Source organism: Zingiber officinale, chromosome 11A (assembly GCF_018446385.1).
Source record: "Zingiber officinale cultivar Zhangliang chromosome 11A, Zo_v1.1, whole genome shotgun sequence".
In the NCBI taxonomy this organism is placed as follows: Eukaryota; Viridiplantae; Streptophyta; class Magnoliopsida; order Zingiberales; family Zingiberaceae; genus Zingiber; species Zingiber officinale.
In genome coordinates this window covers 17,803,466-17,820,606 of record NC_056006.1, presented here as the reverse complement: position 1 = coordinate 17,820,606, position 17,141 = coordinate 17,803,466, and the positions used below count along the sequence as shown (strand labels likewise).

Here is a 17,141-nt window from a genome sequence, read left to right as displayed (position 1 = left end):
GAATATTTGTAGCTTCCTTACTTTTGATTTTTAAAAACTTTTTGATAATTCTTGCCTCAAGAACTATAACAAATTTGGAGATGGACAGGTAAATGATCTTGAATAATAACCTTTGAACCTTCATAGGTTAGTAGTCGTGACCTATATCGACCAAGACAAGCAAGAAATTCAAACTTGTGATCTCTAAGTCACACGATAATACTTTTATCATTACGCCAAGCTCTCTTTCTTTTAGCTTTAGAGGAATATAAATCAATTTGATGCAATAGTTTTATTGGCTTTCACTTACTAAGCAATATCCTCGAGTATTTTCATGTTAATTCACTGTACAGCTACTTGAATCTAGTTGCTAGCTAGTATATCTCCGCCTCTCGAATTTATCTAAGGTAGCTTAGTTTACATTTGGAGACGTTAATAACAAGAACATTGAATAAACAACAAAGATTTAGGATAATATGTAGAATTCATCAAGTTGTGTAAACACTAACATATTATTCACAATTTGTATAATCGCCCACCAACAACGGACCAAATTTCATTTTTTTTCCAAAACATTTGAAGTGCTAGTTTTTTAAATCTAGAACCACTGACACTCCTTTAACTTCTATCTTCGAAAATAGGATGGTATTGATTTTCAAAATACAACATCACCCGCAATGGTACTGATTTTAAGATTTATGTAGCACCACAGTGATGTTATTTTTTGAAATCTAACGTCAAAGTGGTGATGGTGGATTTTATAATGCAGCACCACAATGATTGACGAGAGAGATAAAATGAATAACAAGTGTATCTTAAATACGCCTTTTGATCAATTACGGATCTATTCAATGGGTTAGGTGTGCGTAAGAAAAGTCTTTCCATCAAACTAAAAAATAGACATCTATGTAACGCATTTACAATCAATATAAACCGAGAAAGTAAGAGTTGGTTATCTTTCCTCAATCTTCACATGAGAAAGTTGAAGATCCATTTATAGGGATCATTATTTCTCCGACTCTTACTATATGTGATATATATCCATGTGACCATAGGGTAGAAAACTCACGCAATTGATCATCCAAATGCTAAAAGTGTTTCATTCCATGTGATATCCATGATATTGATAATTCTCGAGTTATTAAAATGAGAGTATATATATTTAAATGATAAAAGATGATGAATAAATTTTATAATTACACAAGTTAAACTAATTATGCTATTTAAAATACAATATTTATTTAAGACATGGTAGAATCTTCACCTTCTTTATTAGAATAATCTAAACAAAGAAAAAAAGATAAAAATAATTGATATCACACTTTGCACAAAAATTTATTCATATTCCTTGAGCTGTTTTTTATCAACACTGAAAAACCTAAATTTAAACTCCATGAACACTTTGCATTTGTTCTCTAGTTCACAATTTCAAACAATATTCCAAGGAATCTAGCCTACTTGTTTGCTTATCTTCAACTTCCTTGGCCCCTTTAACCTAGTTTGCTCAGTCGAATTGCCTAACTTGATTTGTCTGAATTGTCTCATTCATTAGATTATTCACACCATTCAACCTACTAAACTTGTTTAATTCGCTGAAGTGAACTATCTTATGATTTTTCAAATTCTTTAATCAACTTGGATTATCCACTCAACCCTTCTAATATGTCTCAATCACTCATATCCTCATGTCTACTTAATCGCTCAACTCACCTAACTCACTTGTCATTTCCAAGTTAACTCATATACAGACTTGAACAACTCGTTATATAAGTAAACTTGAACACATATGAATTCAGTTCATTAACATTCATGAATAACGTTCGTGAACAATGTTTATGAACCATATTCATTAAAAAAACTCTTTTCAATATACTAAATAAATAATAAAATAAAATAAATAAATAAATTTAAATTCTCAAAGTCAATAACCAATCAAACAAGTAAAAATTTCAAACAATCAAACAACTTTGACTTGAGAGTTTGATAGCATCTAAACGAACCAAGCTCGAGCTAAGCTTCAAACAAATTTAAACTTATAAAAAATAAACCAAGCCCAACTTGAACAATCATTTCCAAACCTTGGTTCATTTTAAATTCGGCTTGACTCGGTTACCTTATCAAATAAGTCTGAACATCCCAAAGCTCAGCTCCACTTGTTTATAACCCTAATTATACCAAAAATATCATACATCCACTATCTACGCTACGTCCCAAGAGTAATTGTAGTATCTCCAGGATAACTCACAAAAGATTAAACTATCTAGTTCCTATTCAAAGTGTCTATGAATTTTTAATAAATAAACAAACAAGCTAAAACACAACTGAACAACACAGAACGAAAAAAGAAAGTAACACCAAGGGGAAAAAATCTTTAAAAAAACACCCAGCGAACTATGAACATATAAACATTAAAAATTTTAGAAAACTTACCATACACAAAATTCTGGAAGCAGAAGCTTTCTCCACTTCATCACAGGGGAGCTCTTACACTAGTTAATCGAGTAGGCCCTGACCACCTCGATAATGGGTGGCCGGCACAAGGGGCAGTTACCTCCAGTTTTGACTAAGTCACGAGCACACTTTGAGCATGTGCACATATGGCCGGCCACATCTGTTCAGTGCGAGGAAAAATAAATGTGAGCATAATGAGGTTTAAACTGTCTATAGAATAACGGATTCAAACCTGTATTATGCAACAGACACAGCAAACCCCTTGTCTAACTTGACTCCAATTGAATCCATCCACGGATGCTTCCCCACTGGAGCCTGCATGGTGCCGCAGCCTGACGTTAGATTTGTAAGAGAGAAAATTGCTGGTGCAGTAGAGGTCGATAAAAAAGGGGTAAATTATTTGTAAAATTAAATTATATTTTTCTTAAAATTTTCAACTCAAAAATATAATAATAATAATAAAATTAAAACAGAAATGAAAGAAGAGACAGAAGTTTAACTTGGTTACAACCAAGACGGTTGTTAATTCAAGACAGTCGAAGATCGCACTAGCAGAGTCTCCTTCACTGTAGGCGAAGAAGTCTATTTACACACTTAGAATACTCACTAGTTGCTATGAATTGATTACAGAGTTTAGTTCTGAGTTGATACTTAATTCCCTAGTTCTAGGGACCTTTAAATAGCCTCTGGAAATTTTATCTCGGAGGTCCAAGGCGCTCCAACAGGGGTTCAAGGTGCCTCCAACCGAGTCAGCGGATAAAACTCTATCCGCACACAAACGGTCACTTTTGACCAGTTGAAGGCGCCTTCAAGGTGAAGGCGCCTTGAGCAGATTTTCCAGCTCATTTACTTCTTTGCTTCAACTTCCGAAGCTCCGTTCTTTTGGGTGATTCCGGCCAACCGAAATAGGGCTTACCCGAACCTAATTTCCGGCCTTCTCCTCGAGCAGGCTTCCGTCCCGGCTTAACGCCCCTCGAACGCCGCGCACGTTCTTCTCGCCCACCGGTGTACTCTTCCGCAGCTCTCTCGTCCTTCGGACGCACCAAGCCCATCGGCTCCCTTCCCGTGTCATCCTTCTCGCTAGCTGCATCTTCCGCTCGACTTCCTGCGCTCCTAAACTCCTGCACACTCAAACACAGGGATCAAACACAAAGCAGGACCTAACGAACTTGGTTGATCACATCAAAACAACCACGGGGTTCAATAATTTATCCCTTTTGATGTGCATCAACCCAAGTTCAAGTTAGGGTAAAAGTAGACAAAACAGTAATTTTAAAGAAAATTACTAAATTAACATGGTAAACATAAATTTGCAATAAATAAAAATGGTAACTATTTAATTAAGAGTTTAAATACAATTTTTCAAAAATATTTTAAAAAACTCAGAGTTTTGAAAAAAATAAAAAATTCTCTTACCCTAAACTTGTATCTTTCTCTCCCCCTTTAATCACAGTAAAAACGGGGTAAAGATAATTTTATAAGTTATTTTGAAAAAATTTGCTAAGTGAAAATTTAATATTATTTTCAGAAAAATTTAGCTTAGATAAATCTAATTTCAGAAATGAGAATTTTTCTACGTAAAATTTTCAAGAAATATTTTTCTAGATAATTTAAAATTTTTTAAATAATTTATAAGGAAATGTTTAAAAATTTTTCAAAGCATTGTTTAATTATAATTTTAATGCTTTTATCAGAAAGTTAATTAAACATTTTTATTTCGATATTTCGGCTTCCAGGTCGTGGCGAGGCACTAGGCCTTCTTGGTTATTGGAGCAATAACCACTTTCTTAGACAAAGCTTCCATAAAGAAACTCAATGTTTAATTTTCTCACTGTAAGCTTTTAACTAAAAGAAAAGTTTAAACTAGCAAAGATTTTGGAACCCAATAAAGGTTCCTTCCTACGGGGTTGGTCAAAAACTTAGGAGGTACATATCCTTTAGGTATTCTTCTAAGTTGACCCTGATGTTTTCTTATATACCAATTCAATTTTCCACAAATTCTTAATTTTGATTTTGAAAATTTATTAAAGTATGCATCATTATTCTTCAATTTCAACTTTTAATTTTTCATTTTCTAATTTTAGATTATTATACATTTCTAGTGGGCATGCTTTTGCTAGGTTCAATTTTAATTCAACATTTTCTTTTTCTAATTTGAATAAATCTTTAGAAAGAGACTTAATAAATTGAAACGATTGAGTAGGGGTTAGATTACGTACTTGACTCGGTGATGCTCCCTCTTCATCGTCGCTTTCTTCGTCTGAAGTTCCTCCCCCTTCATCTATGCTCATCTCTGAGCTTGACTCTTCTTCCAGCTGGTGGTTAGCCATTAGCGCTAACCCTGAGAAGGCTTCGACGTCTGATTCGGAAGAAGACGAATCTGACCAAGTGACCTTCAGGTTCTTGTGCTTGGAGGATTCTGGTTTCTTGTACTTTGTCTTTACCTTCTCTTTCTCTTTTTTCTTTAATTTTGGGCAGTCATCTTTGATGTGCCCTTCTTCGTTGCAGTTGTAACAACGAACCGTTCTTTTTCTTTGCTGATGCCTCTTTGTCTACGATCTAAATTTATTAGAATTAAAAAACTTATTGAAACGTCTTACCATTAATGCAGCTTCAGATTCGTCGATCGAGGCTTCGGAGTCAGAACCATTTATTCTTGTCTTTAGGGCGATGTTCTGACTAGTCTTCTCTACTCCATTGGGCTCTGCAACTCGAGATTCATGAAGTTCAAAAGTAGAAAATAAATTTTCTAAAGTACTTACCTCGAAGTCCTTAGAGATGTAGTACGCATTTACTAAGGAGGCCCACTCTGGAATTCTGGGGAAGGCGTTGAGCGCATACCGGATTGAGTGCTGGTTCGATACTTCTTCTCCAAGATTGCTTAGTTGAGTTATTAACTCCTTAATCCTTACTTGGAGTTGCGATACCTTCTCGCCGTTGTTCATCCGAAAGTTCGTTAACTGGGTCCGGAGGATGTCGCGTCTCGCTAGCTTAGCTTCCGAGGTACCTTCGTGAAGCTCTAGGAATTTGTCCCAGAGATCTTTAGCGGAATCGTAGCTCCCGATCTGACATACCTCCTGGGGCGGCAACACGCTGAGTAGGTGGAATTCCGCCTTTCTGTTGGCCACGAATTCTGCCTGTTCCTTCTTTGTCCAGTTGAATTCTTCTTTGTCTTTTGGAACTACATAGTCATATTTCATGATTAAACAAATATCAAATTCTGTCTTGAAAAATACCTCCATCCGACATTTCCACGTCGCGAAGTCTCCGTCGAACTTCGGGGGAAGAATATTTGCTCCGGCCATCGTTTTGATCGTTGTGCTTCAGTCGGCGGTTAGTCCTTCTAAGGCGGTCTGGCTCTGATACCAATTGTTGGTGCAGCAGAGGCCGGCAAGAGGGGGGGTGAATTGCCTACAAAATTAAACTATACCCTCCTAAAGCTTTCAACTCAAAAATACAGCAACAATAATAAAATTAAAACAGAAATGAAAGAGGAGACAGAAGTTTAACTTGGTTACAACCAAGATGGTTGTTAATCCAAGGCAGTCGAAGATCGTACTAGCAGAGTCTCCTTCACTGTAGGCGGAGAAGCCTTTTTACACACTTAGAATGCTCACTAGTTGCTAGGAATTGATTACAGAGTTTAGTTCTGAGTTGATACTTAATTCCTAGTTCCAGGGGCCTTTAAATAGCCTTTGGAAATTCTATCTCGAAGGTCCAAGACGCCTCCAACAGGGGTTCAAGGCGTCTCCAACCGAGTCAGCGAATAAACTCTATTCGCGCACAAACGATCACTTTTGACCAGTTGAAGGCGCCTTCATCAAGCCTTGAAGGCGCCTTCAAGGTGAAGGCGCCTTCAAGCCATGATGAAGGCGCCTTGAGCAGATTTTCCATCTCATTTACTTCTTTGCTTCAACTTCCGAAGCTCCGTTCTTTTGGGTAATTCTGACCAATCGAAATAGGGCTCATCCGAACCCAATTTTCGGACTTCTCCTCGAGCAGGCTTCCGTCCCGGCTTAACGTCCCTCGAACGCCGCGTATGTTCTTCTCGCCCACCAGTGTACTCTTCCGCAGTTCTCTCGTCCTTCGGACGCACCGAGCCCGTCGGCTCCCTTTCTGTGCCGTCCTTCTCGCTAGCTGCGACTTCTGCTTGACTTCCTACGCTCCTAATCTCCTGCATACTCAGACACAGGGATCAAACACAAAACAAGATCTAACCAACTTCGTTAATCACATCAAAACAATCACGGGGTTCAAGAGAAATGAGTGGGACTTTAGCTTCAGGTGTTAGCATAAGCAAGATGCGGATATGCCCTGGGTTATTATCAAAATAAAACAAATGAAAATTCTTGCAAACTTACATTAGCTAGCTTTTTAAATACCAAAAAATGTAGATTGAGGTAATCCACTTGGATTAAGCTCAATCGTAGACATAGAGTAAGAAAAAGCTCTAAATCAATTTGGTTTTCATTTCAGAAAACATGTTTCACGCCAAAGAAAGGAACAACAAATAAAATAAAAGAGGTTGACTACTTAAATAAGTCAAGGACTTCGGCTTCAAACATCAACTGAAGAGAACAAATTAGGGGGGTCTACATCTAGACCTTGTAAAGCATGAGTTTATGCAAAGTAAGAGTTGATAATTTCATTCAATAGATAATATGCATAAGAGAAATAATAATATATTGCTAACCACAGACACTAAAAGATTATCAATCCATCATGGAAACTGTTGCGTAAAGAGAGGGCAACATCTCTCAACCTCTAAACCGCGGAAGAAGAGGAAGAGAGAAAAGAGATCGCGCGGAGCAACAAGACAAAGACGCACAAAATAAGAGCAAACACGAGGAAGGAGAAGAAGAAGAGAAAGAAGAAGAGTTACCGTGGTTCGATGACGTGCCTACTCCACAAAAACGGCTGAAACTTTATTAGAATTCTTTCTATACAAGAGAATCACATCTAATGATTCTTGTGTTTATTGTTGTACAATAGACTTACAATAATCCCTATAAATAATGCTAAACCTCAGACCCGATAAAATCGTAACAGAATTTTGTTATGAAAAATCATAACAAAATTCTATTATATAAAATCTTAACAAAATTTTATTAAGAAAAATCTTAACAGATTTTTCTTTCATAACATCCCTCATATTAACCTTTATCCAAATATGAGCCACCCCTCAATAATCTCCACCTTGGTGAATATTCACCCCTTCAAAGAACACGAGTATCTGAACAAAACTCCATCTGGATCTCTGGGTTTGGGTTTCCTTCCTCTAGCATCTAGAGATATGGATCAAGTTCAAGCAATGCTTAAACTTCTCTGTGGTCACTGGCTTTGTCAGCATATCTGCAGCATTGTCTGCAATGTGAACTTTCTCAAGTTGAATTTCCCTGGAAGCAATCAACTCTCTGATCTTGTGAAACCTCACATCAATGTGCTTGGTTCTCGCATGATACACTTGATTTTTCGCTAAATAGATAGCACTCTGACTATCGCATAACAACTTGACTCCACCTTGCTGAACACCCAGTTCTCTGACCAACCCTGTAAGTCATAAAGCTTCCTTCGCTGCTTCAGTTGCTGCATGTACTGAGACTCCATAGTAGATAATGCAACAATAGATTGTATCATAGATTTCCAACAAATAGGTCCTCCTGCCATAGTGAACACGTATCCTGTAGTAGACCTCATGTTATCTAGATCTCCTACATAGTCTGCATTTACGTACCTAGCAACTGAAGGTTCTTCCGGTTGTCTACTGAACATGATGTCATAATCAGTTGTATTTCTCAAGTATCTGAAAATCCATTTCACTGCATCCCAATGTGGTCAATCAGGATTTGAGAGAAACTTGCTTACCATACTAACTTCTTGCGCCAAATCTGGTCTCGTGCAAACCATGGCACACATCAGACAACCAACAGCACTGCATAAGGAACCTTTGACATCTCTGGGATCTCGTCATCCGTCTTTGGACACTGTGTACTGGATAACTTGAAGTGATGCACCAGGGGTGTGCTCACCGACTTTGCATTCTTCATGTTGAACCTATCCAGCACCTTCTCCACATAACTACGTTAAGACAACCATAATCTTCCTACAGCTCTATCCCTGTGAATCTCCATCCCAAGAATCTTCTTGGCCTCTCCCAAATCTTTCATGTCAAATTCTTTGCTCAGTAGTCTTTTCAATTTGTCAACCTCTTTCATCTTCTTCGCAACAATGAACATGTCATCTACGTATAGTAGTAAGAAAACCAGTGATTCATTTTCAAGACTCTTTACATATATGCAGCAGTCATACTCACATCTCCTATATCCGTTTTGAATCATGTATGAATCAAAATGTTTGTACCATTGCCTAGGAGATTGTTTCAATCCATAGAGCGATTTCTTCAACTTGCAAACCAACCGCTCTTGTCCGGGCTGACTAAATCCCTCGGGTTGTGGCATAAAAATCTACTCCTCCAAATATCCATGAAGAAATGTCATCTTCATATTCATTTGCTCAAGACGCAAATCGTGATGTGCCACTAAAGCTAACACCGCTCTAATTGACGTATGTCTTACCACCGGAGAGAAAATTTCTTCATAATCAATCCCCTTTCTCTGTGAATACCCCTTTGCTACCAACCGAGCCTTAAACTTCACTTCTTCTCCCTCTGACATTGCTTCTTTCTTCTTGAATATCCACTTGCACCCTATAGCTTTCTCTCCTTTAGGAAGTTCCACTAGATCCCACGTTTGATTCTTATGCAATGACTCCATCTCCTCTGTCATAGCACCCGTCCATCTATCCTTCTCAGAACTGTGTATCGCCTCCTGAAAAGATATAGGGTCTCCGCTACTAGTGATAAGCGTATAGGATACCAAGTTTTCAAATCCGTATCTAGTGGGTGGTTTTACGACTCGTCTTGTTCTACCACTAGCTATAGTGTGATGCTCCGTATGCTCTGAGCTAGAATCATCAGAGTCATGAGTCTCTAGCTCCACCTGCATAACATCTTTTTCTATGTTACTTTGTGGTGTTTCCTTTCCTTCTTCCTGAATACACTGTAACATAGCTTTCTCGTCAAACATCACATCTCTACTGATCACCACCTTGTTTGCCTTAGGATCTCAAAGCTTGAAGCCTTTAACTCCTTTCTAATACCCCAAAAATATGCACTGCTTTGACTTCGCATCTAGCTTTAATCTTTCTTCACTAGATATGTGCATATAGGCTGGGCATCCAAAAACTCGAAGATGAGAGTAATCTACTTGATTCCCTGTCCATACTTCCTCTGATACTTTGCCTTCTAGTGCTGCCCTTGGTGATCTATTAATAAGATAACATGTCATGTTAACTACTTCCGCCCAGAAATTCTTTGCAAGCCCTGCATTCAGCCTGAGACATCTTGCCTTCTCAATGATTGTCATGTTCAACCTTTCCGCTACCCCGTTCTACTGAGATGTCCTACGAACTAAGAAATGTCTCATTATCCCATGCTACTCACAAAATTCCTGAAACTTTGAATCTGTGTACTCAGTCCCATTATCTGACCTAAGACATTTGATCTTCCTTCTGGTATGGTTCTCCACTTCAATTTTCCACAATTTAAACTTTGCAAAAGTTTCTGACTTGTGACACATAAAGTATACCCAGACCTTTCGTGAGAAATCATCAGTAAAACTCACAAAATACAAGTGCCCTCCACGTGATGCTACACTGGCTGGTCCCTAGAGATCCGTATGTACGTAGTCCAGAATCCCCTTTGTCTTGTTTGCTGCCGTCTTGAATTGCACTTTACTCTGTTTCCCAAGAACACATAATTTGCAAAATTCAAGCTTACACGTCTTGACACCTTTCAACAAATCTCTCTTGTGAAGTTTTAACATCTCACGTTCACCCATATGTCCTAGCCGTATATGCCACAAGACAGTACTGTCTGATTCAAACTCTACTGAGGCGGCTCCACTTACAACTGTAGTCTCTATCAACTTGTAGATGTTTCCTGCTACCTTTTGTCCTTTCATTATCGTCAGAGCTCCCCTGCTGACCTTCATCACCCCACTCACTGATTTGTAATTGCAATCAATACCATCTAGTGTGCCTAGTGAAATCAAGTTCTTCCTTAGCTCTGGTATATATCTGACATCACATAAAGTTCTGATCACATCATCAAACATCTTGATTCTAACGTTCCTTATGCCGATAACTTTGCATGACACATCGTTTCCCATCAATACTGAACCAGAATCCACTGCCCTATAGGTGTCAAACCACTCCTTGTTTGGAGTCATGTGATATGAACATGCAGAGTCTCAAATCCATGCATCCGTCAACTGCTCCGAACTTGACATAACTGATAGTATATCTCCATCACCGCTCTCTGAATTTTCTTTTTCAACTATGTTTGCAGACTTTGTCGAACTATCTTTGTTCTCTGCAACATATTTCTTTATCTCTGGGCAATCTCTCTTGATATGACCTTTGCCTCCACACTTGTAGCACGTTATCACCTTCTTCCTTCTCGACTTAGAACGAGTCATGTCGTTGTTACCTGATCCATGTCGAGATTTATTTCTACCACGCTCTTGGTTGCTATTTACCACAAGTCCTTCTCCCTAGGAAACTTTATCGCTTGTTTTCTTCCTTTGGTGAAAACCTAGCAACGCACTTGTGATCTCCTCCAATTTGAGAGTTTCCTTTCCCCACATCAAAGTACTAACCAAATTCTCGTACGTAGAAGATGAAGGTAGAGAATTCAACAACATCAACGTCTTGTCTTCGTCTTCGATCTTCACATCAACCCGCTTCAGATCACTTACAATCTGGTTGAATACGTTGATGTGCTGGCTCAGATCGGTTCCTTTTGTCATCTTCAGCCCGAATAATTTTTGCTTAAGATACAGCTTATTTGTCAATGACTTTGACATGTACCGATTTTTCAACTTTTGCCAAACTACCACCGGTGACTCCTCGTCCATTACATGGTACATCACGTCATCTGTAAGACAAAGTCTGATTGTTGCTGCTGCCTTCGCCTGAAGTTCTTCTCAATCCAATCTCTCTATGCTTTCCGGCTTTCTTTCTCCTAACACCTTCACCATGCCTTGTTGCACCAACAAGTAACAAGTTCTTGACCCTTCTCTGCCATAATCTAAAGTTTTCGGTTTCGTCAAACTTCACCATATCAAATTTCGTAGAAGTCGTCCCCGACATGTTGAAGAAATCCGTCAAAAATTTGTAGCTCTGATACCAATTGTTGCACAAAGAGAGGGCAACACCTCTCAATCTTTAAACCGCGAAAGAAGACGAAGAGAGAAAAGAGATCACGCGGAGCAACAAGACAAAGATGCAAAAAAGGAGAGCAAACACGAGGAAGGAGAAGAAGAAGAGTTACCGTAGTTCGGCGACGTGCCTACTCCACAAAAACGACCGAACCTTTATTAGAATTCTCTCTACACAAGAGAATCACATCTAATGATTTTATATTTGTTGTTGTACAATAGGCTTACAATAATTCCTATAAATAATGCTAAACCCCAGACCCGATATAATCGTAACAGAATTTTGTTATGAAAAATTACAACAAAATTCTATTATATAAAATCTTAATAGAATTTTATTAAGAAAAATCTTAATAGAATTTTATTAAAAAAAATCTTAATAGATTTTTATTAAGAAAAATCTTAATAGATTTTTTTTTTCTAACATCCCAAATATTAATCTTTATCCAAATATAAACCACCGCACAACATAAACAAAACACCATACAGTGGAAAGAGCTGCAAATATGCAATAAAGAGGTTTGGGATAATGCTGGGTGCAAAATGCTTTAAACTTTGATATCAATATCTTCACAGGGGCTTCAAGAGAACAAGTGTTTGCAGTAATTCAATGACAAAACTTAGAATAAATAAAACTGACCTCCAGAAGACCGATTCAACGCTGCAGAGATTTCCTATCTAACTGCACGTTGCAACTCCACTTGCATTTCCATGCAAGCTTCCACCATTCTTTGCATATTATTCATTCCCTGTTGCATCCTAGCCATTTCTGCCTTTAAGTCATTGAGAGCATCCCATTTCTGCACAAATTACCATTATGTTTAGCTTGGATGCTAAAACACGTGATATATAACAATATTTCTAATACCCTTAACGTCACACTTAAAATGACATCAGTGATGCCCATCCAGGAAAATGGCAAAACACTGTATTTACCAAAAATCCAAGACAAAAAGTCGCATGACCACTAAAAATTTAAAAATAATGGAAATCATGAGATAAGGATACAATTGAAATGGAAGGTATAATGATGAAACCAACAAATTTCAGAGTACAAACCACAAAAAAAGTGAGCAGATAACAATAAATAATATTTGGAAATCAAGTACAGTTACAAAACACTAGTTTCATGGTTGTTTATATTGACTATACTTATTGTGTAACTATAGAAGAAAGGTTGCACACAATTTCTGAGCAATGCATGTTTTGCCTCACCCAATTGTTTAGATGCATCCCAGAGTGCCACAGTGGTGATCTTGGAGGCAAAAATAGTGGTGGAAACACATTAGACCTCCTAGTAGCTTGATTTGGACCATCCCTTCTCTCATCCCCATCTTCTACTGGTGTAAGTGTAAGCAGTGGTCTGCCCATATCCCAGTTGAATGGAGTTGTGCCTTGTCGTTGAACATAGGATTGTATTAATTGATCTAAACTTTCACGAAATCCGCTGTGAAGAAGGTTAGAAACACTCCTCCTGCAACAAAGTAATTCAGCACAACAGTAACAGAAGTGCAGTATCCAGTGATGGTTAAATACAAGGAGCTAAAAGAATATGCCGTACCTACTAAGGAGTTCCCTAAGCTCCGCACTGTATACACGTTCATCGTCAGGAGGGATAAATATGTTGGCTCTTCTAATTGGACTAGGCCTTCGATCTGTAGCTGGTTCTTCCTGTTCGTCCTGCCAGTTTTCTGCAGTATCAGAAGGCTCATCCTCGTGCCATTCTTCATGAACTTCAAGTAGAGGACTATCTTCTTCAAAATCATGCCCAGCGGTTTCCAGTGGCCAATCCTGTTCCATGTTTTCCTGCCAGTTTGCATTGAAATCCTCATTAATTTCCCCAGTTGATTCAGGCCAATCAGCTATAGTAACAACAATATTTGGTTCCCAGCCTAATCTATCTTGTCCTGTATCTTCTTGTTGCACAGCAACATCAGCAGGAGTTTCATGAATATCATGAGTATCATGACGATGACTACTCTCCAGCTCAAGTATCTCCTCTCTCTCTACAGTTTGGTTAATGTTAACATCCTCACTAGGTTGAGCCTCGACCTCAGTGTTGATGCTAAATAAATATGTTACACTACTGGCTTGAAAATTGAAATTGATCCATCACAAAAATGCGATCAACTGAAGAATCAGGCTGGCTTGTTGCTTCATCATGAATGGCATTCTCTAATTGAAAGTAAATACCAAGGACGTCCGTATAATTTTTGAAAGTAAATAGAAAGAAAAAAAACATTTTACTCTCTTGATCATTATTACCATTATACATTCAATCATACATCAAAATTAGAATGAAAAAGGATAAAGGAGAAAGGACATCAACAAAGTGACTAATAGAACAACTACAAAGCTTGACAATTGACTGAATTGACCATTGTCGACTATGCAACATTAATCAAGACCAATGTCAAAGATTTCAATCAGGTGTTCAAGGTGCCATTTGATTCGATAGGGAGAGACTATCTTTACCAGGTTGATAGAAGTCCATCTAAGCTTACTATTTGTACAAGGTTGACAAAAATCAGTTTTAGGTTCTATCACATGAAACACAAGCACTTCCAACCTAATTGTTGACAGATTAATAAGTACCTTGCTGTTGCCAACTAACTTGCTACTCTAGGAAAGATGTGTTTATTCGTGTTGGCCCTAGGACGGATTGACGGGAGCCCTTCACATTAATCACCAAAATGAAGTAGAAGACAAGAACTTTGTCCCTTCAAAAGAATGATACATAAAACCTTTTTTATACAAAGGAAAAAACAACTTGACAAGAAATAAAATAGCCCAAACTATAAGTTTGACAAACAAAGGGGAATTAAGAACTAAACAAAATCTAGCCTAAAGAAACTAAACATAATGCTTACTTATCCTATAACCTAAAATCACTATACTGATTTTGAATTAAAGATCTTAGTTTTTCAATGCATATATCAAACAAACAACATGCTAATAACATGCAATTTACATTTATGATTTACAGAATTTTGGCACTTTAATCATTCTTTTATAACAGAATAGAAGTCAACCATTTCTGTAAAGTCATATGATTTGGTTGTTTCTTTTATTGAAGTAGTTACCCTTCAGAATGGTTCCTGCTGACAGTCAGCTCCTTACTGCCCAAGTGATGCTATGTAATTTGTACAAATATATAACATGATCAAATTACTTGAATGTGATTGCGGTGGGGGATGCCCCCTCGGATGAGTCTAGTGGTTAGCGCATGAGGTATTGCCATCATGAGGTCTGGGGTTCGAATCTCGGCAAAGCTGAGGTAAATGCCTTTCTTATGTGTTAGTCACTATTCCAAAGACTAGTACCCGCCCGTGATTTACTTCCTCCGTGTTGGCCCTGGGACGAGTTGGCGGGGGCGCTGGGGGCAAGCGTATTCACCTTTTGTCACCTTGAATGTGATTGCGGTGAGAGAACTCTGAGACTGCATGATGCTCTGATAATGCTTGGAGCTCGTTCTGGCTTTCCGATGCCATCCTTGTGATTAATTCGAGTCGAGCTTGTCAGCCTCTCAAGCCCAGCAATTCCCTCCTTACACACTCAGGTTGGCTATCTATCACAAACTCATTTCTTTCCCTCTGTCGTTCCTCCCTCCGACTAGCACGGATGTCTCTCGGCTGCTGACTAGTCATCACCCACTCTCTCACTAATCTCACTCTCTCCCTTTCAAGATCCCCTAGCCCATGCGCCCCATGAGTGTCAATACTATGGCCAATCCTAGTTGCTGGTTCTGCAATCTCACTCTCCATCATTCAACCGCGAACTATCTGTCGCACCCTCTCCCTTACCTCGTCATGAAGGTCAGGAGACTGTTCCCTACTTGATCCCCGATCATCCTCATCCATCTCACCCTGTTTAGAAGAGGAGTCCATATGCCCATGAGCCCACTGTGCACAATCGATAAGTACAAGGTCAGATTGGTAATCAAAGAATACTGACATCTAGAAGGCCTCGATTACTTTGATACATATTCTTTGGTGTCAAGCATAACTTCCATTAGAGTACTGTTGGCTATCGTCGCTATATGAAATCTCAAAATACATCAGATGGATGTAAAGACAGTTTTTCTAAACAGGGATTTAGAAGAGAAAATCTATATGGAACAAACTGAGGGGTTTTTTATGCCAGGACAGAAAAACAAGATTTGTAGATTGGTGAAGTCGTTATATAGCTTGAAACAAGCACCGAAACAGTGACATGAGAAATTTAATAATGTCATGAAGGAATATGGATTCAGGATTAATGAATGTGATAAATGTGTCTATATGAAAGTCACAGAGAGTGACTATGTCATCTTGTACCTCTATGTAGATGACATACTTATCATTGGAAGTAATGATAAGATAATCAAATCTACTAAAGATTTGTTGAACTCAAGATTTGACATGAAAGACATGTGTCAAGCTGATGTGATTCTAGGAATCAAAATTCTTAGAACCACAGAAGGACTTGTTCTTAGTCAGTCTCATTATGTGGATAAAATTCTTGAGAAATTCACTAAGGGTGAGACTGCGTTGGCACGAACGCCGATAGATACGAGTCAACATCTATCGAAAAATCGAGGTGAAAGCATCTCTCAACTAGAGTACTCTTGAGTGATTGGAAGTCTGATGTACTTAATGAGTTGTACACGACTAGACTTAGCCTACGCAGTAAGTAAAATGAGTAGATACATGAGTAATCCCGGTGTTGAGCACTGGACAAGGATAACAAGAGTACTGAGGTACTTAAGGTATACTCGTGAATATGGTCTGCACTATACAAGATATCCTACTGTGATTGAATGATACAGTGATGCGAGTTGGATATCTGACATAAAAGACTCCAAGTTTACGAGTGGATATGCATTCACTCTTAGCGGTGCAGTCATTTCTTGGAAACCTTCTAAGCAAACCGTAATAACTAGATCCACGATGAAATCTAAGTTTGTAGCTCTTGACAAATGTGATGAAAAGGTTGAATGGTTACGACAATTCTTAGAAGATATTCCACGATGACTAAAATCTGTGCTAGTAATTTGTATATATTGTGATAGTCAATCAATAATTGGTCGAGCACAGAGTCATCTGTATAATGGTAAGTCTAGACATATATGTCATAGACATAATATCATTAGACAACTACTCTCAACGGGAGTTATCACTATTGACTATGTGAAGTCAAAAGATAACCTAGCGGATTCGATAACCAAAGGGTTAAATTGAGAGTTAGTTGCAAGCTCATCACGATGAATGGGCTTGATGTCGTTGACAGCGATCAGTGAGAGGACACCCAACCTATGTTGACTGGGGATCCCAAGAACTAGGTTTAAAGAGACAACTAATTTGTACTGACTAGACACACTGTGGGGGATATCCCAATGAAGCAGTGACTAGACCAGGGTAAGCCGATGGACTTTTAATGATCAAGAAGACTAGA

General features: G+C 38.3%; 1 pseudogene; it reads right to left on the bottom strand.

Annotated features, from left to right (window-relative positions):
• Window positions 1-2,468: 2,468 nt before the first annotated feature.
• LOC122031269 lies at window positions 2,469-15,199 on the bottom strand (annotated as a pseudogene).
• Window positions 15,200-17,141: the final 1,942 nt, after the last annotated feature.